General features: G+C 47.4%; 1 long non-coding RNA gene across 1 annotated transcript; it reads left to right on the top strand.

Annotated features, from left to right (window-relative positions):
* Window positions 1–2,124: 2,124 nt before the first annotated feature.
* On the top strand, window positions 2,125–4,440 carry LOC309393605. The gene is made up of 3 exons (XR_014175618.1): window positions 2,125–2,209; window positions 2,477–2,558; window positions 3,762–4,440. It is a non-coding gene; the product is annotated as an uncharacterized lncRNA (long non-coding RNA).
* Window positions 4,441–4,719: the final 279 nt, after the last annotated feature.

The following is a 4,719-nucleotide window of genomic DNA, read 5'->3' as shown; positions in this document are numbered from 1 at the left end:
TCTCTGGGCGCCCTTTGTTTTTCCGCCAAGCCCCTGGGGTGGGCTTCTGTCGGCGATACGATGGTGGTTGCCATGTTGTAGCAGGGACTTCGCTCCGACACACTTTTGCAATGTGCCCGATCTTGTCGCAACGCTGGCAAACAACGTCTCTAGAACGGCAGGTAGACCGGGGATGACTCCCTCCGCAACTTGCGCAGGGTGGCAAACGGGATTCGAATCTTTGCGCCGGTTTCGTGTGGCTACTGCGCATGCGATGGCTGTCTTCGCACTCGCTGTCCTCGGTCTCCTGATCGGTGGCCTCGTGATGTACACGGGTCTGTCTGTGTTCGGATTGGGGTGCGCTATACCCACGTTGCAGCGTTTCTGTAGACTTGTCTGCTGATTCCGAAGCTCTTGCCTCATCCAGTGCGATTTGCAGGTTTAAGTTGGATTTGGCCAACAACCGTTTCTGCAAAGAAATGTCCCGTAACCCGCATATGAGGCGTGCTAGAATGTGCTCATCCAGGTCCCTGAATTCGCAATGTGTTGCTGCTTTTCTGAGCGCTGCAACGTACTGATTTATGGATTCGTCCGCCCTCTGGTTTCTCATGTTGAACTTGTGGCGGCGAACGTGGTGGGAAGGTTTTGGCGCGAAGTGCGTTTGTAGCGTCTGCTGCAGCGCCGTCCATGTTACTGCCTGAATGGGGGTTGGCTCCGATAGATCCCTGGCCGTCTCGAAGACCTCTCGACCGCAGTAGCTCAGGAACATGTTCTTTTTCCGGGAGTCCGGTACTCCCATGAGATCGTTCGCTTCAAGGAAACATTCGAATCTCAGCATGTAGGATTCCCAATGCTCGGCTACTGGGTTGTACGGGGTTGGTGGAGCGTGCATCGCCATCTTGTCTTTGCGTTTGAATTTGCCGCGCTGAGATGGCTGCTGGAATTTCCGCCGAACTCCGGGGCTGGATCAGATCCGTGGATTCTTGCTTGTAGATCTTCGTCCTATCTGCCTCTCGATCCCACCTTCGTCGCCAGTGTTAGATTCGGGCAACGAGAGAACAGACTCCAGATGATAGTGACATAACAGTTCTTTATTAGGAAGTAGTAGTGATCCAGCTAACTCCAGGGTCGAGCAGCTCCCCTTTTATAGGGAGCTGGCAGACCTCCCGTCCAATCAGAACACCCCCTAGTGGCGGACCTGAGTGGAGACTACAGCAGTTTATGCAAATATCTAACACTATATTTGGGGCCTAGTAGGCATCCCTGAAGCCTGCTGGGAGCCAAAATGCCTCCCCCCCACTTTCCACGCTCTATTTTGGGCCAAGTAGGCCTCTCTGAAGCCTGCTGGGACTCAAAATGCCCCCCCTCTATTTTGGGCCTTGCAGGCCTCCCTGAAGCCTGCTGGGAGCCAACCTCCCCCCCCTCTATTTTGGGCCTTGCAGGCCTCTCTGAAGCCTGTTGGGAGCCAAAATGCCCCGCCCCTGCTCAATTTTAGGCCTAGCAGCCTCCCTGAAGCCAAACTGGGACTGGTGGGGATCCTGGAAGCGGTGGGGGAAAGGAAGGTTGTGAGCCTGTGAAAACTGGCCCAGTGCAGACATCCACAGAATCAGGCGTCAGAAGAACTCCAGGGAAAGGTTCCAATATTTGGGCATAGTCTAAGTGGGGAGGGAGGGTTGTTCTTGAGGACAGGCATCAAGGACCCAGGGAATTGGGCTTGTCCCAAGAGACAGGGACCTCTTCATGCAGGGACCTCTTCACAAAGAGCTTTACCTGCAATGCTCCAGGGCCAGAATTGCAGAGGAGAGACCCAAAGTGTTTCCAGGGCCTTTTCCTTGAAGTGCCCAGCCAAATCCAAAGGGCCTGGGATTGAAGAAGCTGGGAGTAGCCATAGTGGGAGAGGGCCAGAGGTGGCATTCAGCCGGTTCCGGCAGGTTTTGGAGAACCGGAAATTTTGAGAGTGGGGAGGGAATGGGGATTTTGCAGTATCCTTCCCCTGCCACCCCCACAGAACCGGTAGTGGATTATTTTGAATCCCACCACTGGAGAGGGCGGCTTTAAAGGCCTAAAGAATGGAGCCTAAATTGCACGTGTGTGTTTTCACCCTGATGTTCCAATCAAAAGGATCTTTTTTGCTCCAATTCCACAGCACTTTGAAGAACACGGCTGGCCATGCTTCTCCTATGCATGGAAGCAGCTTCTCTCCTGCGCAGCCCATCAAAGCACCATCAACGTATGTAGCCAACTGAGAATCAGCGTGTAAACTTTGGGTCCCCCACTGTGTTTGGGACCCCCTCCTCATTAAACCTCTCCCTTGGGAGGAAAGGACAGGGAGGCAGGGGTCCTTTTTCCTTGCGTTCCCCCTGATGGTGGACTAGGGAATCCCTGGACGGGATGTCTTGGTGCTGATTCCTGTATGAATGGGCCCAAGGGAAGACAGGTAATGGCTCTGCCGGACACTTTGGCCACAGGACGATGGGCTTCTTTCTGTCTCTTAGAGGTCAGTGAAGGCCAGCAGGCGTTCCCGCACTTTCCGGTGGGAATTCAGCTGCCTGAAGATGAGGACCGATTCATCAATGAAGGTAACTTTCTTTTGAAACACTAAGGTCTCTCTCTCTCCCTCCCTCCCTCCCTCCCCTTCTCTGTGTGTGTGTGTCGTCCGTGCGTGTCATCACATGAAAGACAAGAAGCCCCACATTGTATCCCAAGTGGTCTTCAGGTACTCCTCAATTTTCAACCTAAAGAGTGAAGGGTGAGGGAGAGTGAAGGGTGAGGGAGAGCAGCAGGGGCTCTCTGCAGGGGCTCTGCATTCCCCCCCACCAGAGCCTTCCCAGAGGAGGTGGGGCTGGGGAATGTGGGGCGGGGAGGCGCTGTCTGGGGTGGGGCTAGATGACCTCTGGGGGTCCCAACCGGCCCTTCTGACTCTGGAGACCAGAAGCAAGCAAGCAAGCAAGCAAGCAAACACACACACACACACACACACACACACACACACACACAGCAAAAGTGTCTGGTTTTGAATCTAATCCTCCCTAGTTTTGGGGGGGAAAATAAGAGGAACATTTGGATATACATTTTGAATTAACTTGGAAAGAAAATTGCTAAAATCACTTTTAGCTGTGTTCTGCATTAAGAATTCATGCAATGGCATTTCTTGTTGAATTAGCAGAGTAATATTTACAACAACCAGCTAAGATAGTTTTATCTGTCTTATAATGTGCATGGGTAGAGGACTTAGGCATAAGTGCAATGTTTGCCTGTGATTATATAATAAATTCACAGTTTATACATTTGAATTAGATGTTATTCAATTCATGTTTAACCTATACTTGATATACTTGTATTCAATACATAAGGTGTTAATTATGTCAATGAAAGAGATAGGAAACTGCATTAGTGATATATATGTCAATGCGTTGATTTGTACTAAAAATGTTTAGTTTAAAGAAGTTATAAGGAATCACAAATATGAGTATGGAAAATGTAATGTAGTTGTGGATGACCCTTTGCATGAGTTGTATTGGGAAAAATTAATAATAATAATAATAATAATAATAATAATAATAATAATAATAATAATAATAATAATAATAATAGATTCCCCAAAGAGTAAAAGGCTACATTTTGCTAGAATTATTCTTCCAAACTGTTGAGGAGAGGGATTGGACTCCATTGTCTATATTTCCCTTTCCATCCCCATGGTTCTTTAATGAAAATTATAACCCCAGGACATATTGATCTGTTAAAATGTTCCCATTCTCACTTTCCATATTGGGAATCCCTAGGTACCATGCAATAATCTCATCAAATAATTCAAGCAAATGTTGGTGACATTGAGCTGAAGCCAAAGTTCAAGAAATTCTACCAAGAGTTTTAGTTACAGAAAGAAATTTCTGATCGCTATCCTGCACTATGGACAGTGGTTAAGAAGCTCCTTGTTGCATTTCCAACATCATATTTGGTGGAACATGGCTTCAGTGTGGTCTCCAAGCAAAGAAATCGACTCCAGATTACTGAACATGGTGATTTAAGACTCCTGCTAAGTGACTTAAAACAAGACATTGGGAAACTGGTATCACTTCATCAAGCCCATCCATCACATTAAGAATTTACTGAACAGTGAAGTAGTTACTAAATTTTACTGAGTTTACTAAGTTACTAGTTATTAAGGTTCTTGATAAATGACTATCAGACTTTGAAAACCTGGTATCACTGGATCATGTTCAACAATTTTGTTGAATTAACTAACTACAAAGGTTTTTAAATTGGATTTTGAATAAATGTGCAATTAATTGTTACAGTTTTGAATTTTACTGTTACTATCTTTATTCCTTCATGCAAACCACCCAGTCACATGACTCCCCCAGCCACGCCCATCAAGCCACGCCCACAGAACTGGTTGTAAAAAAATTTGAATTCCACCACTGGGTGGGGGGCACTGAGGATCAGTTTGTAGCACCAAGGGGGCGGTGGACTGAAAAAGTTTGGGAACTACTGTTCTAGATGATGGATTTAATTCCATCTCTTCCCCTGTTATTATGAGTCACATGGACATTGTTTCCCTTTCATTTCCCTCCAGAGAATTTCCCAACAACCTTTGAGTCAAGGAACTGGTTGAATTATCCAGGGATCCCTCCTGAGAGGGAGAATTATGATCAAAGTGTCAGCTCTGCTCTTTGGCCGAATCCTCCAGGGGAGACTTTGGGCAGAGAAATATGGAGTTTGGGGACAGGCAGGGTCTGT

The sequence above is a fragment of the Natrix helvetica genome, assembly GCF_964273705.1.
Source record: "Natrix helvetica genome assembly, chromosome: 5".
Taxonomy (NCBI): Eukaryota; Metazoa; Chordata; class Lepidosauria; order Squamata; family Natricidae; genus Natrix; species Natrix helvetica.
This window is presented reverse-complemented; position numbering and strand designations above follow the sequence as displayed.